Raw genomic sequence first — 22,312 nt, 5'->3', positions numbered from 1 at the left:
AAAATGTTCCAGGGTGGGTTGAGAATAAAATGTTGTACCACATGGGGAGGTGAGGTGAATGGAAACTATTGAACTGGTTGCTCTGATGACACGTTCACTAATTAATGTAACTATCGAGGTGGAGGAGGAGATTGCAGGCCAATCAAATACCTGGGAGGCACGGAAAAAAACAAATCCTCCAACTTGCACATGTTTTTCCTGATTTCTGACTATTGTATTTCTTGTCATAAAACTATTGTTCAAAGTGCATTCAGATGTCAGCCTCTCAATCAGAGCGAATCCACTGTTCTGTTTGATTTGTGCTCTCCCAGATGTAATAAACAGTGTTTCTTCTTGCCTGGTGTGTGCTCCATTTTTGAGTATGTGGTTTTTATCCTGCACTAATTAGAAGGCCCCCGACTACATTAATCTGGAGTTCCTAGTACAGGGGCTGGACTGGTTGCCTTTTTTAAATCTTCAAATTCTTCAGTCATCTCATCTGTCCATATTATTTTGCCCTTGCCCACAAGTGCTTCTTTAAGTCCTTTTAAAAGTGGCCAGATAGATGTACTGTAATCAAAACCAAGGCCCTACAATAGTTATATAGGCTCAAAAATAGTTGCATTTCCCTCACTGTTCTAGGTTCTGAGGTCTTCATAATTGCTTGTGCTCTTTCAGGCATCACTTTTCTCCCATCATGGGAAATCAACTGTCCTATTTGCAAGACCTCTTCCTGACAGTATTATAGCTTCTCTTTGTCCACTTTATACCCTTTCTCTGTGAGTATAGTCATAAGCTTAACGGAATCTTCTCTGCATCTTTCTTCCATCCCACGCCACACCAAAATGTCATCCACGTATTGAACTATTGCATTTTCGAGCTGACCCTTGCCTAGGTCCACCTGGAGGACTTGGTTAAAGATTGAAGGGGATTTATAGTACCCCTGGGGCAAACAAGTATGTTTTAGGCTGATATTTCTATACGAAAAGGAAGTCAAATCTTGTGAGTCTTCATGAATGGGAATTGAAAAGAACACATTCTTTAAATCTATGACTGTGAAATGTTCAGCCTTAGATGGGATGTTACGCAACATGGTTGCAGAATTTGGAACTAAAGGAAAATCAGCTTTGACTATATTGTTTAGGGGCGAAAATCCTGTATGAATCTCCATGACCCCCCCCATTGTTTTTGTCACTGGGTACACAGCTGTGTTACATGGAGAATCGAATGATAGCAATATTCCTTGCTTCATTAAAGTGGAAATTCTCTCAAATATACCTTAATCCGCCTCTCTGGACATGGGGTATTTCTTTGCATGTGGTAAAAGGGCTTCTAGTTTAAGCTTGATTTTAACTGCTCCTACTCCTTTCAATAGACCCACGTCGAATAGGCTTTGGTCCATAAAATCTTTCTCACTTTCTCTCAATCTTTCTGAAAAAATAATGTTTTGTTTTTATACCAACACTATTCTCTGCAGTATTTCCCTATTCTCTACTTTAATCCAATTAGCGAGACTTATGAAAAATACAAATTTATCATCTGAATACTCATCCTTAAACAGCTTATCATCTGCCAAATCTGTCAGACTGTATCCTTCACAGAGGGCTATCACTGTTCTCCATCCTCTTCCTCCATAATCTGTCCCATGAAGAACCACCCTTTCCTCTCTGACCAATGCTGCTACTAGCTCTAAGTGGATAATCTGCCCTTCTTCATCATCCATAGGGATTTCTGATCTGAATAAAAACTCATCAGGTATTCTTAATAGTTAACCTATCAATCTGGGTAACCATGATAATAAAACAGTCACTCCATACAAGAATACTTCAGGGTTCAAGGGGACCACTTGTAATGCCTTCTGGCCTGTAAAGGCTAACAAACTCTCTCACATTCATACAATGTCTCCCTGGGGTGGAACACCCCTATTCCTTCATCATTAAAAGATATTGTCATATTACGTTTCATCATTAAGTCATGCCCTAATATGTTAACTGGCGTCTGCCTAGAATATAATAATGGCATATTGTGTTCTCCTAAACTTAACTAAACTCACCACCCCAGAGAATCCCTCCGCATTCATGGCAGTAGCTGACATTGGATATTTTCCCTCACAGACACAGGAATGAGTTGGTCCAGTGTCTACAAGAAATGAAAATGTCATGCCTCCTATCATCACCTTGAAACTTGATATCTCTTGGGGGTCTGGTGTCACAGATAGTAATGAACACATCCGGTCACTCTGTGGGCTGCCTTTTTGTGGATATAAATTCATCCCTGTACCTGTGAAAGGATTTCCTCCTACTACGACCCCACTCCTTAGTTTGGGTGAGGGTGCTTGCTGGGCTCCTGTAATCATATTCCATTGTGGCACCATGGCCTGTTGTATCTGCACTTGCTGAGTTTGAAATTGTTGTGTTTGCATGGGCACTTGCTGCGATTGCCCTTGTGGCGATTGCATTTGTAATGGTATTTGCTGTATTTGTTATGGTTGCAGCGCATATGTCTGAGCCTGAGCGTGATCTTGAGCATAATACTGGCTGGTGGCTGGGGAGTTTCCTGATTGAAAAAGCAGATCCCAGTGCACTGTTGCAGAGACTGGGAATTCCAATCAATAAGCCCCGGTTTGAGTGACGGCAGATGCTCGTCCTTGCTGGGGTGATTTAAGAGGGAGCATTAAGCCACTTCCAGAAGGCGACCAGCCGAAGAATTTCACATGCTGGACAGGCTTTGTAATTATATTACAAAGTGTGGGGGCAGTGTGTATGTGTGCGAAACTATTCAGTCAGAGTAGAAGAGGGAATTACAGTGTTTTATCAACATGTTTAATGTTGCAAATTGAATATGTTCTGGCCGCTCTCTTCTCATTTTGTTACAGATAATGTTGTCACTGTGCAATTTCCATTTATTTCTGTAAAAAGAGTAAGATCGTGTTGAAATGCAATTTTTTATAATACACAAAAATATCCGAAAGCAGACGGGTAGTGTGTTTTATTTTTCTCTTTTCTTTATGCATCTACCATTACAGTACTGATAATATGGGGAGATGTTTAGACAGTGCAATTGTCATTTTTAAGGTAGCTAAAAATAAGACTTGGCGGTAGCTGTTTGCTCGATTCCAACAGTATATAAGTGTGTGTTTTCTGAACGGAACATAATAATAACATAATGAAATAGCCTGCTGTTGGAGATACATGAGTCAGCAGAAAGAGAGGCCCTGGACATAGTTCACTGATGTAGATAAGTTGGTGATGAATACCACATGTTAGCTCGCTGTCGTAGATAAGTCAGTGAGGACAGCTCATGGTGGCACTCCAAATGAAAATGTAGTGTTCCTGAAATGTAAGCCTGAGGCCTCTCTAGTGATCACACGAACAAACTAAACAAAAATAAGGGGTTCTGGATATTGGGGCCACATATAAAACAAAGGAATTATGCTCACCAGAAATACCACCAATAACGCCTACCAACATAAAGTATACCACTAAATGTATCTGTGTGCTGAAGTAATGTATGTATACTGTAGTACTATATACCAAATCTAATCTGAATGCAAAGAGTGATTATTACTGAATTATTTTCATTTTGGCGGTAAAAAAATACCGCTAGGCCCCAAATATATACAAAATACCCAACAGCCCTTATCGTCCAACTTAGGTAATATTTGTCCTCCCATCCATTAATTCTGTACTATTGTTAATCACTTACCTTTTTCTTTTATTTCATTCTGCTTCCTTTCTTCTCCCTCTATCTCCATCTGCCTACCTTACCTATCCTTTCTCTCATCATGCTGTTTACTTTCATCACATGTCAAGGTATATTTATGTTCTTTGCTTTTGCTCTCTTCTGTGTTATCCTCACTGTTATAAGCGGGGGGGGCTCATATGTTGGATTAACATACCCCGCTGCTGCTTTCAATTCCTTTAAGGGATAAAATACCTTCTCCTCTGTATCTACGTTCTTGTTTTTCAGAGGGGAAAAGGAACCCAAAGGTGTTACATTCTCCCCTTTATGCTGATTATGCATCCACTTCTCAGCTGGATCTTCTTTCTCACTCTGATACATTTTCCATAACTCTAAAACAAACAATGGTTTCTGTAATTTCTCTCCCTTATATGTGGCATGCATATATGTTGTCATATGTCGGAATATTGCTTTTGACAACAAACCCTCTTGAGACCATGGCATGAGTGTCTTATAAGTCATCCTTCAAACCCACTCCAAATGCTATTTTCTTATCTGGCTGTATATCTTGGCAATGTCCTGCATAAATGTAGAAGAGGAGTGTCCCCCATAATGACAAGTCGATCTTGATTGTCTATACCTAACCAATCTTGTATTCTTCTCTTTACTTTATCAAATATACCACACTGATCAGTGTGAGCAGGCACCAATTGCAGCTTATTTATCTGAAAATCAAAATATGTTATCCGCTTTTTAAAACAATGTTCTTATTGTTCCTTTGTTTACACTTTCTATCAATTTTTAGTATCTCATTGTTTTATCGTTGTCATTTTAAGAATCTCTTCTTTATTTATGTATTTACTTCCTTTGATTTTTACCCTCCTGATTGATGTCAATCTCTTGATTAAAAAATCTGGAAATCACTTTAATTTTTTACTATTGTTTTATATCTATTAGTTTAAACACAACAAAAGCTTTACACTGACATATTTACAAACCTGCAAATGTGCACTTTTTAATTTTTTCTGCATACGCCTTCCTTTACTATCTTTAGTAAATGTACATCATCTCATTTTTACTCCACCTTGGTGTTTGATATGCACTCTTCTTGTTGGCCTTGCCTCAGGAATCATTAACACCCCTATTTAGACTCTTTTTAGTGTGCACCATTCTGTCCCCTTGGAACCAGGAATCGAGGTATCTACTATAATCCCCCAAAAATCTAATTACTTTTATATATATATAATATTTACAAGGCAGTCCCTCCCCCTATTATTTGCCACTTTCAATGTTCTACTTCCGTCTGTGGCTCAGCTTGAGTCCCTTGACATCGACTCTCGCTAAACTGACCAGTTTGCCTTCCATCCACGGGGCACCTGCAGGGACCAGACAGGAATTTCATCAAAGGGGGACCTGTCAACCGTACCTTGTTACACGTGTTTTTGCATGCCATTTTCCAAATTAAGCTCCTCTGTATTCTGGCTAATGGTGGAAGCAGTTGCTGGATCAGATTACCAATACAAATCTCAGACCAAATAACCAGACATACTTAAAGAATATGGCAGATTACTGCTTTATTCTCAATTTAATAAAGCTTGGGCAAACTGGCAGATATCGGACTGATGCTTCCACACTCACGCACAAAATTGATTACATAGAGGTTTTATACTCCAATAGGTGTCACCTTTGATGTCATCGTACATGGCAAACTATGGAACCTATATGACACCTATTGAGGGGAGGGATTGGTTAGGGGAACATATCTACTTATAAAATACATAGGGGTTAGTACACTATTGGCTATCCCTTACCTTTAAGGCACGGCTCGAACTACCTGTGAATAAGTATAATACTGACTATAGCAGAGAAGAAAGCAGCGGATTGGTCTATGCAACATAGTATACCAGATTAGCCCGTAGACCCATTGATTGGTTGACATTCTCACCCAACCTTGGACCTTCGGGTCGCTAGCAGCACGTAAGCACAACGAAACCCAGGTGCTTCAGTCACGTCAGATTACTCCCCACTTTTCCAATTAGTCCATCATCTCTCATCAGTCCGACCATGAGCCAAAGTTTCGCATGTGTAGTTGACCTTGTAGCCTGCTCTCTGTTCTGGGTCAACCAAGGGAGTGTAAGCACATCACTACCTTTATCCACAGCTTAACGAACAGCCCTTATTCTCAACTTCTCAATCACGTGTGAAGAAACTGCAAATTTGTCCATTTTATCCACTTATTTACTGCTATTTGATTCAATTATGCTGGGTGTCATTGCTTCACTTGGTCTCTTGAGACTTGCTCACTCTATCTTGTATAGACTTTATTCACTTTTAATTGTCCAATACTTATCTATTGCAAATGTGTTCTTCTTGTTTAATTTAAGAGAAATATGTTTTACGTACATAGCTTATCCATCTACATCCCATGTGTTTTCCAGCTATTCCTTAGAAATAGCATCCTTGATCCCAGGCCAACATAGACTTCTCTTTGTTTTGCACACAAAGCTGTTTTCCAGCGTCTCCTGACTCTGAAACCTTGGTCTGTCTCTCAGGTAGCTGGACTGAATCTTAACACAACCCGGCGTCCATCTTCCAATTATGGCTGTCCTAGCCATGCTAAATACTCCTCTATAGCAAGATTCTATATGTCTTATCTACCTTTCTTTACTGCGTATCTCTTGTTGCTTCAGTTACATCATCACTCTTAAGTATTTTCATATCGTTTCAATATGTCTTGAAACATCTTCTTCATGACATCACTCTGCCCTCATCAGATTTCACTCAGTGCTCCATGATGTCCAATGGTGCGTGCTGATATTATTCCACAGGATATTCTTCCACTCTTTCAGTTCCATGATACATTTAATACGGTTGTCTGAGTGCATATCATCTCTCGTATACTCAATGCTGTATGGGGACAACACATGGAGTCCCATATAGGGCTCTTCTCCTACTGTTCCAATATGACGGTGGTGAGGGGGCAGGAGTTAGGGAAAATGTATCCACCTGCTTCTCTACAGTAGCGCTTTATAAATTCTATCAACATTAACATTAAGAGAATCCTGGTGATTGGGGTTCTAAATGTCTGTGGCATCACAGTCCAGAACAAAATTCAGCTGAATCATTTGAAGATACTATGGATAAACTGGTGTTCACCCCATGAGCTACTAATGCTACACGTACACGTTGAAATTCTCTGGATGCTGCCTGCCCCTTCATTATCCCATAGTGGGCACTACACATGCACTGCTTCCCCAGATTGACCATCAAATGCTGACTAATGAATGGAACTCACTAGTGATTATTTTAAATGCCCAAAAGCAGAATTAGAATACCAAGATCCTGATAAGACTAATGAAAATATCAAAGAGAATTTTAGACCACTGTGAAGATTCACAGGTTCTCCTGACTTCTCCACAAAGGGGAGCCCTTCCCTATGAGGCTAGGGAGGTGAGGCCACTACCCAATAGTCCCCTTAGAGGTGGTAAAAAGCAGGTGGACCTCATAGGGAGAGACTCCCCTCATGGGGATAAGTACTCTCGTCCTGTGAAAGACCTTCCTAAACCTTTGTACCCTGAGGTCATAGCCCCATTGATCCCTTTCTCCCTCCCAAGCTGAAACTACTAATGTATGTTATTGTGAAGTCTCTACTATCTCACCTGTAAGATCAGAAAGGACTGAGACAAAGAAGAACCAAAGAAACATACAGAAACACACTAGAAGGGGTTACCAAAGTACTGTGATGAGATGGCCACTAGGAGGCATGAAGATAACAAACAATGATGCTATGCTGGGGCGGTCCCAGCAATATAAAGACCGAAGAAGGACTAGAAGTGTTCGGGAGCAAGAAGAGTTGTGAGGGAAGCTGGCATCCATCCTGCATGGCCCGGGAAATTCAAACTCACGCTGACCGAAGCATCGAGAGACAGTCAGTATCAGAAGAAGAAGAAGATTAAACTCGACTCGCTGCATGAGCAGAAAGAATCCAGCAGTGGCCTCTCTGAGGTGGACCAGGTGCTCCCTAAAGCACGCCGAGACTGTGACAGCAATGGTTCTGTGGAGCCGCACAGACATAAGAGGAGGAAATCAGGAATTTGTGTGGAGTGGCATCAGAACCAAAAGCCACCTGAGACCCCGGGAAGAACCGGTAGCGCTCCCCAGTGAAGATGCAGGTAACAGGAGTTGGAGGAAAGCCAGGTGGGGTCCAGGGAGCCTAGAGAGTCAAATATTCTTCAGGGGTGATCTCCCACATCACAGTAGTGATAACCAGAGAATCAAGAGTCAAGTATTCTTCAGAAGTGATCTCCCTCATGAAGCAGTGATAACCAGAGAATCAAGAGTCAAGTATTCCTTGAGAGGTATCTCCTTCATCACTGTAGTGATAACCAGAGAACCAAGAGACACATATTCCTCAGGTGTGATCTCCCTCGTTGCAGTAGTGATAACCAGAGAATCTAGAGTCAAATATACCTCTGGAGTTATCTCCCTCATCACAGTAGTGATAACCAGAGAATCAAGAGTCAAATATTCTTCAGGAGTGATCTCCCTCATCAAAGTAGTGATACCAAGAGAACCAAAAGCCAAGTATTCCTCAGGAGTGATCTCCCTCATCACAGTAATAAAACTCAGAGAGTCAAACATTGCTCAAGAATGATCTCCCACATCCTAGTCACAAAAGTCAAAGGGCAGTCTCCTGAATCACAGGAGTATTATGCAAAGTAAAGAGTGTGTCAAGAGTGAACTCCTTCATCACAGTGAGAAACTCAGCATATGTGAAAGATACCAAAAGGACCAAGAACTATCGGGGAGCAATCTCCCTAAAAGTCAAGTTATAAAAAGTCCTGACAAAGTGCTAGCATAAAAAAGAAGAGTTGATAAAGTCTTACCTCTGTTGTTTGCAAATCCTTAGGAGGAAGTACAGAGAGTTCTAAGGAATTGTACACAGAACTATCCAGGATGAGTATTCAAAACTCTTCTAAATAGACCAGGAGAAGGGAGTCATTCTACTGGTCTAAGAGCGTTTGGTAAATCAGATCCTATTGCAAGAGACTGCTCTTACTTCAGCCTAATAATACACTGTTTCACCAGGAGAAGGGAGCCATTCTCCTAGTGGTTTTGATAAGATATGAAATTCATGTATGTAACCTTTTTTGGTTTATTTCTTGGGGGTAGGGATAGAGTAGTTTGTTTGGACAGAGGACGGTATATTGGTTTTTGGCTTACATCCTGTCGAGCACCCGAGTTATTCTGTGTTGAGGTAGGGAGGACCCCTCTAGAAATAGTGAAAGGCAGCTTTTATCTTGATTTGAATAAATGTCTATAGCCAAAACGATAACGCCTTATCAGCCTCCTTACGCTTGCATTACTGAAACTTTTAACTTGGACTGCCTAAAACTGTTGATCCACAACCTGAAGAAAAAACTAGTCCGAGCGCTAAAGACATTCACCCAAGCAATCACTTAAAGTCTCAAGCCCATGCGAAAAAAGACAGACACATGATTTGATGTAATACTGACTACACTGAAAAGAGAAGTGAGAAATCTCGTGAGAAAATGTCCCAAATCCCTAAATGACATAGCTGAAATCAACTGAAAATTCATGAATAGCTGCTGTATCAGCTGAATGAACAGAAAATATGATTTATTTCAAAACCACCTCAATTTAGTTTAAAATAATTGCACATATTCATAATTTCCTCTGAGCTTAGCAACTCTCATTATACTTACACTTTCCCCAGATACATATTGATTTGGTCAGTACGTTGGAATCAACCTTCCAGTCTCTAAAACCCAAGCATTTCTAAATCAAACAATCAGATTAATTATTCTCCCCAATTCTGTCAAGACATGGCAGCTGAGGCAGCTATTTTATAACTGTCTGTGCAGCGAAGGCTAGCTCCCTGACCTAAAAAACGTGTTGCATCTTCTGAGCAATGCACCCATGACTTGTTTGCCTTATTAAGGACCTCAATTTAACGTGTGCCCAACTTGTCACAGATTGATGTAATGCATCCATGGGTAGTGGTATATTTCCCAAGATCCTGAGAGCAACCATGATCAAGCCACCATTGGTGAATCCCAATAGTGACCCCAGCACTGCAGGCAACTACCCTACTTTCTCAAATATACCTTTCTGGGTAAAAAAATAGAGAAAAGTCAGCAACCCAGCTCACAAAGTTAAGTGAGGATAATAATTTGCTCCATACTTATCAATCCTTTTGGGACCACATCCCTACCCTTCATGAACATGAAAATCCTTGAAACATTACACCAAAGCAGACAAGTGCCTCTAATTCGATCGAACGTCCTTGAAGCCTATGACACTGGAAATCAGGCACAGTTAATAGAGAGATTGCATGGTGGACCCCTATCAGGCTGGGGTGAGAAAGCTATCAGGGTGGAGGCCAAAACCAGGCTAGCCCCATAGGGGGAAGGTGGCAGCTGGGATGGCACTAGTCCCTGTCCCTTCTTTATATGCCAACATGCTTATTAATTAGTACCATTCTTGATCATCCCTTACCTGAAATGCAATATGCTGGCCAGTTTCTTGCTGCTTTCTTTAGTAACCCTCTACTACCAGCTTGCAGAGTGGTGGAACAGAGAGAGAACACCCCACAGAAACCTCCACTAAGGGACCACGTATTGTTGCACTGAAACCAGGAGCTCCAGGAAGAAGAACCACTACCTGAAGCTGCACAGCTAGCTACAAGTGGCAGTGCATACACCATAACCTGCAGCCTGCTGCACAATAGACAATGCTCACCTGGTATGAAGCTGCAGAGGCTCACCGGCAACGACTGCAATCCCACGGACATCGGGAATCCTCTCTTGAAGCCAAAGTGGGTTGGCATTTTTGGACCACAGTGGACCAGATCGCAAGAATGGGGTGGGGTTCAGAGCCTGTTATATGTGTTTTGATGTTTGTAACACCTCCCGGTGAGGAGAGGACAGGGAATGATTGGCCCGGGGAACCAGTAGGGGAGAACCAATGGAACAAGGAGTGGGAGTTTATAAGGGGACACAGTAAACAAGAAGGAGTGGGTTGTTCAGGTGAGGTCAGAGGAAGAGATGGCAGACCAAGAGACAAGAAGGAGAAAGGACTGTGTAGAGGTGTGTGGGTTCAATATATAGAGAAGGTGAGGATTTGGCTGGTGAGACAAAGTGCTACTGTGTTGGGAGTGTTTATGCAAGTCGTGTGAGTGATATTGGTAGTAGGAAGTGAGTGAAAGGGTGACTGAGTGAGTGAAAGAAGGGTGAATGAGGAGAAGGTGGAGTGGAGCAATAGCAGAGGCATAGACAGGGTAGGGCCTGAGCGGGCAAGGACCACCCAAAATCTGTAAATGCCCGCTGAGCAGTGATGTGTGGGCATTTACAGATGTTAACGTCCCTGCGGTGGGCCCAGCTACATTAGCTTCAGGCCCCACTTGTTAGACAATCCTGGCTACACCTCTGAGCAATAGTGGTGTGGAAGGAGAAGTACTTGTATTGTGGCGGTGGGAGTAGCAGTTTTTTGGAAGTGGGAGTAGCAGTAGTGTGGGGGTGGAGTAGCAGTGAAGTGGAGGTGGGAGTTTTAGTGGAGAGAAGGTGCTAGTACATGGGGTGTAGAGATAGGAGTAGTAGGTGTGGTGTGGAGGTAGGTGTAGTGTGGAGAGGGGAAAGAAGTAGTGATGTGGGGGGATGGAGTAGTTGGAATTAAGAACTATAGACCATAGAAAGGGGAATATCTGCGGGATACAGTAGGAAAACCACAGACAGAGGAGAAATGGCGGGTGTGGTAGAGGAGAGAAGAGTAGGAGGAGGAAGCAAGAGGTACAGCGGGGTATAGGGAGGGCAACATGAAAGCACAAAGGGACACGGTAGAGTGGGACCTGAGTGTCTGGAAGGCAGGCACACATCCTGGCGTTATAACACACTGGGGAGTTGTTGGATAGGGACCCTAGATTGTTTCTTGAGGGAGGCTCTAAATATAAGCCATTTGGGATTGGCCATCATATTGAGACATATAGCATTTGGACAGTGGGGGTTACTGATCTATAGTGACCAGCCTGGGCTATTGGGACACCTGGGCTAGGGAAGGCCTTCCATTCCTTGATATGGGAGAGACACAGATGGCCCTTAGAGCACTTTTTCCAAATCCAAATAAAAGCCCATGAATTGTCTCTGCGGCTTGGTGTATTTTTGAGACCTTCTGTGGAACAGATCTTATGCAAATGTTCACATCATTTTTCAAATGTATGTGGATAACTACCAGATTTCACTGAATGTTGCAATTTCGTCATCACCACTTTCTAGGAAAGAAGCATGAATTGGACCAAGGATAAAAATCGATGCTCAAACACCTAGGCTTTCATGCGGGTATGCCGCACTTTCACTGCGTTACACTCTCGCCAAAATATTTGTTACTGCTTTCCCGCAAACATTTAGATGGTATGTCGGGGTAAGGTATGTAGTCGGGGGGGTGGGGGGGGAGGGGCAGGGTCACTATTGCATTTTACAGTAAAAAAGTGGTAATATTGGTGAAAGAAAATGCAGCTAAAGTGTACTTCGGTGAAAAATAAACAGGGATAGCTCCTTTACGTTTTGACACACCTGATCTAGGACTCTTCTTATGTATTACTCTAATTAATCCGGTTTTCCAAAAAACACTTTGAACTGCAACCGATCATACCATATCTACAGACGCCACAAAAAGTAGAAGTTAACCCCAGGCCTTGGCACATGCCAGATTGGACTATTCCAATTCGATGCTCGGGTAAGTGTTGGATTCACCTACTGCAATTACTTCGAAATAAAGCAGCTATCATGACCTTTGGCATGAAACACTAGGAAGCAATGGCACCAGCAGTACAATTGCTACACTGGCCCCTTCTTGAACAAAAAGTCACTCTAAAAACGCTATACATCCTCCACACATTTCTGATCAAGACGGGGCCGTCTAATCAGAAAAAATGTCATTGCAAACGACGACCAAGAAGAAATCTTGCACCTGTCAGTCTTAACTTATTATCTCCCCCTCACCTACAGAAGTCACTGCGTAGAGGCCACATACTGGCCGTGGTGGAAGTCCAATTCTGGAACACGTTACGGCTAGAAAGCAGGACAGAGCTTAATCACAGAGATACAAAAGCAGGCTTTGAGGTTTGTATTTATTTGTATTTATTATGTTTATATAGTGCTTTCATCCAAAGCGCTTTACATTATAACAACAGAATACATAGAACGTTATAACAGAAGAAGCAATTTACAATGAATCGAACCAAAAAAAACAGTAAGTAGAGCAATTAATCTGTGAGGGGGAGTAAGGGAAGGAGGAGGGGAGAAACAGAAGGGCTATAAGGGTGGAGTGAGGGAGAATAAGGGGAGTGGTGAGGGAGGAGATGATCATAGGGAAGATTCGAGGGAAGGGGAGAGGATGAGAGGTGAGGAAGGTTTGAAGGCGGGGAATGGAGAAGGAGAGATTTCAGGGAAGTGCGGAAGGAGGAAAAGGTAGGTATAGAGCGGATTGAGAGAGGTAAGGAGTTCCAGTGGAGGGGGACTAAGAGCTGAAAGGAGCAGAAACTGGAGGAGGCACATGGGGAAGGGGGAACGGTTTGCCCTGGCCTATGGTTCCAGCATCTGCAATCTGTCATGTTGTGATGCTGACCTACACTCTGCATGTTAAATTTCCATCAAGGTCATGTTAGAATGTATTCATTACAACTAAACCCATGTTTATTGCTTTCTTAGCCGAAGCTCTGCAACCATTTTGGACTCGACTGCGAGTTTGAGTTCCAGAAAATGCAAGCCACAGCTTCCTGTATTTTGGGGAATTGACAATCCCTCCTTAAGGCACACTTTTCCTGACTGATAAGGGGGCTATGCAGGGGGTTTCTTCAAGAGCCCTGCATAAAGTGCACACAGAAGGCTGCCATATACACATTGGTTGTGCAGGCCCAATGTTAAACCTAATGGGTTAAAGTGGCATGGTGAACAAAATGGTCTGAACCTGCTCTTTCTTTCATCCCTATTCTGATTGCCACAGCACAAAAATGGCCTCTGGGATCTTTCAGTTAAAGACTTCAACTAGTTGGAATTAAAGGATTAAAAGACGTCCCTGCCCCTATTGGAGAGATACATTCATTAGAGTTCGAATTAATCTTTTACCGGCAATGGAAGCAGAGTGTGCTTGCTGTAAAATGGAAAGGGTAAAAGGAACTTGAAGGTTTTAGAAGGACGAAGAATCCATTGAAACCCTGGAGCACCTCCTAACGCTTTGTCCTCTAACAGTATTGATAAGATTTTAATATTTGCGTGCATTTTTAGATAGAAGAAGGATTTCATATTTGTTTTTGGAAGGAAATTGTACGTGGAAGACCCATTTCTTTGATTTCAGCATCATTAAGGTGTATTGATGAAATGTTTTATCTTTGGGCTATTTCCTCGAGAGTATGAAACTGAATATCTTTTTTTTTCCTTTTTTCTTATTTTTTCCGTTCTATTGGATTCATGAGAATTGTGGAAGGTTCTATTTAAAACCATGTGCACAAATAAATATTAAATTAAAAAAACTATACTAATGCCTGTTAGAGGGGAGCCACAAATGACACTTCCTGAAGGTTTAACTTGGGATGATTGGAATGACTCTCAAGTCAAATGAATGTCAATTTGATCCTAAAACATGGTTTCATAAGTTTTAAACCTTTTTCTCAAGTTCAGCCAGATTTATATTAGATAAGTAAACTAATTCTGGCGAACTGAGCTAGCAGCTCATTCACACTCCTGATGAGTCATGACTGAGGATCCCCTCCCAATGATATGGTCTGGGGAGGACAGGATGGTCCACTTACATCTGCACAGCAGGTGCCAGAGAGTCACCTGCCACTGGAAAGGCAAGTAAGACGGGATGGCTTCACACTCAGCAGGAAGAAAAACCTGTGCATCCAGATAGTTCTGCCTTTTAAAGAATGGTCAGAGGAGAGTTTCATTGGAGGGGCCTTCTCCACTGAATGAACGTTCCAACCATTTTGGAGTAGGACTGAAAAAAACGGACATCCAAGCAAAGTTGGTGAGGGCATAGTTTAAGAAAAGGTACGTGGGTATTAGTTTATGGAAAGAGATGATTTGCAACTGTTATTACCCTCGGGATTTGCTAAAGGGTTACAAACAGCTGTGCTGGTGGACTATTCACTTGTACCATCCTTGCATTGTGGACTGCAAGTCGATCTTTGCCGGCATCAGCTCTCCCTGAAGAACTGCTTGCCTGAATTGGAAGGGGCTTTGACTGGAGCCTTCTGACCCTGAAAGTGTCTGTTTCCCTGATTTGCCAATGTACTGGTTACCACAGTTGGAGAAGACAATCCCCCACCATTTACCTGGGTATATTGGGATAGGACTTGACTTTGAGGCCTGCATGCCTAAATGTGGAAGCATTTCCCCCCAATACAAATCTGGTGACTGTGAATAGGCCCTGCTCGTCAAAACCATGTCAACACGTATTAACTCATTACAAGTTTAGCAGCAGTGGGAACTAACTAGTAAGTATCATTACCATATGTTTTAGTGCACACCACAAAACTGTACATTTCATTTTCTAAACTCATTTTACTGCTTGGTTCTATGTGGAGGTACGTACCTCCATACACAAGCTGGAACTCATTGATTGCATATATATGCTTTACTGGGTAGGGGTAGTCACTAAACAGAGCTTAGGCTTTCAGCTGAGTAAAAACATTGCCACTCTGTCGAGATCAAGTTAACATTGAGTTGCTAGTAGTGTATGATGCAGCAAACCTTATATGTAATTACTTTGTGGTTAGACCTCTTGGTCAAGGACATCTCTTTATGGGTGAATTTATTAAAAGTAGGCTCACATCTTGACGAAATCATGGAAGAATTGCCTCTGATAGGTGACAGGAATATTGCGGTCTCCGTGTCAATGAAATTCTTGGTCGCTTTTTTGGGGCAATCAACTCCACAAGAGACATTTGATTTAAGTCTCTCTGTTGGTTCAATTCTTGGTCTTTCTTTAATCAGTACCTGCAGATAACAGTGAGTCAGTGAGTCAGTACTCAATCCTACAATCCTTCTCCACTCATGAATGATCGCAAGTGGATAAAAGTGTGGATGTCCATTTAGCCTTTGCTTGGTAAATGCTATTTTGAGAGGATGTCATGGTGCCAAAAGCTTGAATAGTGGACCGTGAGGGCTGAATATGTGCTTTAATCCCAGGCGAGAAAACATCAATTACTATGTTTACCACCTTTACTAGATAGTTTTGTTAGAAATATTAAGAAATGCATGCATTGTGGGTCAGAGGAAAAAGCTTTGCATTAGAAGAATCTAAGAATTTAGCACTGGCAAGTGGCTGTCTGGAAGTTTAAAATCTTAATGTGTCAGTTTGCAAAGCCAAATGACAAAGTGAAAAGGACGCAGGCACTTCCCATTTGGTTTTTATCAACTTCTAGGTTAGAGACATGGGAAGCGATTTCCTAAATGTACTTCTAAAAATGTTTGCAAGGAGATCGAATTAATGTTTGTTTCAATTAATGTCTTGTTCAAATAAAATGTCAAAGTTCTTGATGAAGCATACCACCTAGATAGTAAAAGGTTAAAAAGCAGAAAAATGCCTTTTTTGTGTATGGGGCTGGTTTCAACATAGGTATCATGTGTTCCATGATTTTAGAATGAGGATAATTATGGATCATCTTCCAGGACCACTATATAACTGGAGAAGGGGTGTGGATTACATAGAGTAGTACTAAATGCATTCCTTTCTACCCCACTGAACATAACTTATTTGATTGGAGTATTGCCAAAGGTTACACAGCAAGGAATCCCACCACCTCCCATTACTAGTTCTCCTCCCCTCTCCCCCTCCGGTGGAACACAAGATTTCAGATGATAGTGTTGAGCCAAGATCACACACTTGCATACTCCATAAAATCCCTGCACCTCCCAGTTCTGACTGTGTTCCTCCTCATGAATACAAGAGATCAGAAGATATGGTCTGTCGAAAGCACTAGTTGCTGCAAAACCCACAAACCCTGACACTAAATCCTTAGTCTAAGTTTAAAATGTAATGCCAAACAACGCATTATGGCCATTCTTGTTAGAAAACATTGAGTTATGAGGGGTGCTTTATACATCTGCATTACATATTTACTTACCCACTATCACTGCAATAATGCATGTACAACTTCTGTCAGGCATTATGATGAGTACATATTCAAAAATCTTTATTTCCATTAACAACTGAAAGTTAGAAATTATCAGTTTATTTTGACCAAATTCCAAACGACTTTACGCTTCCATTTTGTCCCAGGTTCAGCCTGCTTCGAAATTTGGTGCGATACAAATCACCATTCATAAATTAATGTATGCTTTCCTAGGTTACCTATCAATTCTCAACCTTTCCTGATATAAATCCCACTTAGCAGGCTTCTTTGTGCAGAGGAATAGTGGCACAATTGATCAATCACTGATTGGTGCAATTCACATATTTGTGATGGCTTCTGTTTGTAAATAAGATTGCTGACACTTTGAACACTCTTCACAATTTGTACAAGGCTTGTAATGGCATAAGAACAACAGTTTCAATCCGAAGCAAAAATGTTTGCTCCATACTTGATTGGGCAATTGCAATTGTTATTCGTTTTTATTTAAGATCAAGGTGTCATTTTGAACATAAACGGCTTACAAAGTAGGCACTAACAGAGAGCAGAGGTAGTCCTGGGCTGGGGTGTCTTTACATAAGAGCATTGCTGGTTGAATGATGTGTACCCAGTGTTGAAGAGGAACGCATAAGAACATAAACCAGTGACAGGGATTGAAAGACATTATAAGATATAAACATTGAGAGCCCGAGGTTAATCATTTCCTAATTACAAATTACATATAATAGTCCTGAGGGCAGAATGCAAGAGAAGTGGGTTGAGAGTTTAGTTTAGATAGGAGGGCGGAGAGAGCTTGGGAGCTCCGTCTATTGCTAGCAGGCGGAGTTAAAGCCTCGTTTTGAAGAGTTCCGCTGAAGAGATAGCTTTGATGGCCAGAGAGTGAGATTTCCTGTGGAGCAGAGTAAGAAGGGAAAAGTAGCGGAAGCGGGAGGAGGCACAGTGAGGAGGGCTGATAGGTTGTGAAGAGATGAGGAGTTCAGAGATCGAGAAAGAGAGTACAGTCAGATGCATTCAGTGAGGTAATGGTGCAAAGCCAGGGATGGAATTATAGGCGAGTCGCAGCAATTTAAATGCAGTGATATTGCATGGAGAGCTATCCAGCATGGTAAAAGTAGGTAGATGTGTGGGAAGAGCTAGGCAGGTTGAAAAGTGTGTGTGTCACAAAGTTGAGAAACTTGTTTCGGGAAGCATAAGAGTAGAGGGATAGAATAACAAATAGGCTCACTGAGTAGTCCAATTTGCTCCGTACAGTAGAGATAAGGGTTTTGGTTAAGTGGGGCGTAAGGTATGGGCGTTTTTCTCTAATGTTAAGAGGCTGAGTGTGACAGTGGCTATGATGAACTAGTAGAGTTTCAGGTGACTGTCAATGACAAACCCATGATTGGAAAGCATGTTGGAAGGAGGTAGAGCTCAGGGGAAGAGACGGGAGAGGAGAGAGTTGGTTTGGCATTGGAGGAATGAAGAAAGCTGATTTAAAATTATAATTGTTCTTTTATAACCTGCTTAATACCGGACACCAGTTTTCCAGTTGCCCCTGAGCTATCCTCCCGGACATCTGTGCCATCCATTAGTGCATGGTGGTTAGGCAGTTGGTTATGCCATTTAGATGAGATCCACAGAATGCTGAAAGGTCTAGAAGGACGGCAATGGAGGAGAGCGGGGAGTGGAGAGCAGTGGAAAGAGAATTAGGGCCATGGATGTCACCGAAGAAAGGAATATTCTCATCTCACTGTTTTGAGACAGCCCTGAAGTGTCTACTTTTAAAAGAACCTGTATAAACTTCTGCAGTACATTTATATTTCTGGCATGACTTTGTTGCTTTTCAACACATGCATTTAATTGGACAGAGTAGAGATATAGCAGATGGTAAACCAGTATCAAATGGCTGAAGGGTTGTGTAAGGAAAACAGGGACTTCACAATTTAAATATTGACATACAAGTATGTTGTAATAATCCTAAATGAAAGGCTTACTGAATTACACAGCAATATCACATGTTTCTTTCTAAAAAGCAAAGATCCGTAACAATTATTCGGTTTTGTAAAAACGCGAATCTGTAAGCAAATATGATCCCCAATAGTATAATGTGATTCATTCCCTGTGATTTATTGGTATACGCTGCATCTGAAACTTGTCACAAACAAGGAAACACACACTGAATAGAATTGTTATCAAAGCGCTGACACAAACATACACGTAAACAATAAAACGGACACGAGTGACCTATCATTTCAAAATGGCACCTGTGACATGACTATTTTAGTGAATATACAATGGCTCAAAGAAAGAGACTTTCTGCATCAACGAGCAGCTGACTCTCATGCCTTGTGAGCCCCATTGTTATGTTCTTCAGTCAGGCTATAATGCAGCACAAAAGATGAAAAACATGAACCAAAACAGGATGGAAATAAAAGAAGCTCTCCAATGCAAACATGCACAAGGCCTCTCACAAAACGAGCACATGCAAAACAACACTCACAAATGCCAGTTCCTCCTGGTTCTGAATCTATCCTCTCACCCTATCCCCACTAACCCCCAATAGCCCTCTCTTGCAGAGCCACGTGAGCGCCTGGAGACTGCCCCTGGGTGGTAGCGGTGTGCGGTATAAATCAACATAACATAACAAAATTCAACCACTTTTGCCCTAACTTACAGCGGTGCATTATCTCGTAAAGAATGGCTGACACTATAACAGAGCTTTCACCATGATCCACTCTTTCAGAATCACGGAACAACTTTTGACAACATACTGCTCCGTGTATTCTAGCAGGGAGCCGAAACTCTGTTTAGTCATATCTCAAAATTGACAAAAGAAAACACTCATGAAAGGTTGAAAATATCACTGGATATTATCACCACAATGTGCAATATTGCCATGTGAAATTTACTACCACTGGAAGAAAATAACACATAAGTGCAAAATATGATTTGCATTCATGTTTTCCATCACTCAATGACGTTTATGTAATATCTTCCTGGGAATCTAACCCTGCCTTCCTTCTTAAGCGTAATTGCATGTTGTGGGCAGTCAGGTTGTCTCACAGTCTCAAAGTAAATTTTTCACCAAAAAATTTACTTTGCTTAAGAACTGGTAACTGCCACTGCCAGCATTAAATGTTTTAAAAAACACCTCATGGTTACAATAAAAGAAACACTCCTTTTCAGTGCAATAAATTCACTTATTTGAATGGAACAGAGTCTTATTGCAGATGAGCAATGTACATATCTTTTTCCTAAAACGATCATTGCAATGTTGTACACTTTACACAATGTACCCAAAGTGGATCTTGTACCGAAGGTTACACCCATTTGCCAGTGGCCAGGAAAGTCCCACTAAGAAACACATTCACTACATTGAGTTTGCTGCCAAATATGCTACATATGTGCCTAACATATAAAAGAAAAGCTATACATTGAAGATGCTCATTCATTTACCCTGAGGCATAGAAATTGTTAGGGTTATGCTTTATTTAATTTCCCTAATACAGTAATGGAAAAGCAACATTAAACTGTCATGTTCAAGCTGTATGAACACGTCTTACTACTCACACAAAGGTTTTGATAGAAATTACCAAAACTGTGGGGGTTACCTAGCAACAGTGAAGGTGGGCCCGTAGGACTGACAAAGCTTCAGGACGACCGCCAAATAGCTAATCAGGGCCAATCGAGAGGAGTCCTTGCTCTTTCCTCCAATCCTTCTCCAGATGTACCACAAAGTTTTTCATAGACCGCAGAAGGACTAGTCAGCCTTGTTCAGGCATGTGTTTTTGGTGAAACATTCCACAGACACGGTTTGTTTTTTTCAAGCATGAAGTTCTTTTTATGAGAAATGGAGACAGGTGAGTTCTCTATGATGCTTTACGTACCAACAGGGAGTCAGTCATCCTTCCCTTGGCCAAGGAACTGAGCATGAAAAAGTAATCTCCTTGGGAGTCCCACTAGAGTCCTCAAAGCTCTGTTATCTAGTCCTTAACTGGAGATGATTAAAGGAATTGGGAAGAGAGAGGAAAAGGAGGAGTTCTGCCTACAATGTCCAAGTAGGGGATTGCTCGATCTTAGGAACCTTTAAAAATATCTCCTTATGCACAAGTCTCAAAGGCAGGAACAACTGCATGATGGGGTAGGCAACTGACGTGAAAAGGTTACACCTTTGGAGGAGTAGGCGAAGTTGTCTTTCTTTATAGTAACACGTATGACCAACTTATGACCTCACATCCAAAGACAAACAAACCCTGAGCAGCAAGCAAACAGACTGGACTTTAGTTAAGCAGTCTACGACTATCAGTAAAACACAACATGACTACTGCACTTTACTGTATATTTAAAAGACGGAGCTGCCAACACCATCGCTACACTGACAGTGCCTTGAAAGCCATTATACAAAGAGGGCATTATCTACCCGTCCCTACCAGAAGAGAGTGTGGTGCCCTCACTGGGTCAAAACATTTGGGGAAGTAATGAAAGGAAATCCAGCACAATTATAGGACAATCATAGATCCACATAACCATGTATCAATGTATTGCTTTTGAAAGAAGACCAAAGGTGCCCATGGGAGCCTGCAATGCAACTACTTTTTTACTTCGTTTTCATTTCAGTTAGAAACGTTTTGTCAATGGTGATATCTATTTCTAGTATTTTAACTTGATCAGCAGACATCTTGAAACCATATAATAGAAGCAAGAAAAAGTATAGTTTTTACAATATGACCTCTCGGTCCAATAGAGTTTTATGGAAGAATCATTGGTTAGCCTCGGATCATTTGCTTTCTGTACAGTTTGCATCTCAGTCCGTACCATCCCTTTAATTTCCGCACAAGTACACATACCGACATATCTGCGATTTAGATATCTGCATGGATTATATGTTAGCCGTAGGGAAATAACTATGACATGGGAAATATGTGCCTTGTAACAAGCGTAATGTGCTTAGTACTCTATGCGGTTGCATCACGGCAATTGGTTCATTTGAAAGTTCCCACCAAAGGGGGTTCTCAGCTACGTTTCGGCAGCTATGTCCTAAAGAAAGCTGACCCACATTCTATGCGTATTCCCCCTTTCAGAAATACTACCGCAGATAACCATATGAGAAAAGTGCTATATTTAAAACGATATCTATGTTAAATATTACTAGTTATTTTACGCATCCCGTTTGATTTCTCCCTGCAGAGTGACAAGTTGCACTGCATCTCTCTACAGTGGCCGCTCCATTCCCGCCAGCAGAATGCTAGCCAACAGAAGATTCAGAGCCAGGGAGGGGCACCCTCCAGAAGTTCCTAACCAAAGTAAAAGAAATCCAACATCAGCCCCACTCATCCAGTGCCAGGGAAAAATGGCTTCATTGTAGAAAACGCAATGTCTGCTTCTGCTAGCCGTCCTCTGAGCAGCTACATATCAGAATCTGAATAAGATCCAGCATTGCAGACGCTCAGAGACCTCTCTCCTGTGCTCTCTTTCCTCAAATCTACACCGGGGACATGGGCAACATTTCAAGATGGCAGGTAA

At 41.7% G+C, this 22,312-nt stretch overlaps 1 protein-coding gene across 3 annotated transcripts in view; it reads right to left on the bottom strand.

The window, feature by feature from the left end:
- The window catches only part of COL19A1 (collagen type XIX alpha 1 chain), a 2,241,461-nt gene that overhangs the window by 1,546,517 nt on the left and 672,632 nt on the right, over positions 1–22,312 (bottom strand). The window lies entirely within an intron of this gene.

The sequence above is a fragment of the Ambystoma mexicanum genome, chromosome 4p, assembly GCF_040938575.1.
Source record: "Ambystoma mexicanum isolate Mex_15411 chromosome 4p, UKY_AmexF1_1, whole genome shotgun sequence".
Lineage (NCBI taxonomy): Eukaryota > Metazoa > Chordata > Amphibia > Caudata > Ambystomatidae > Ambystoma > Ambystoma mexicanum.
This window is presented reverse-complemented; position numbering and strand designations above follow the sequence as displayed.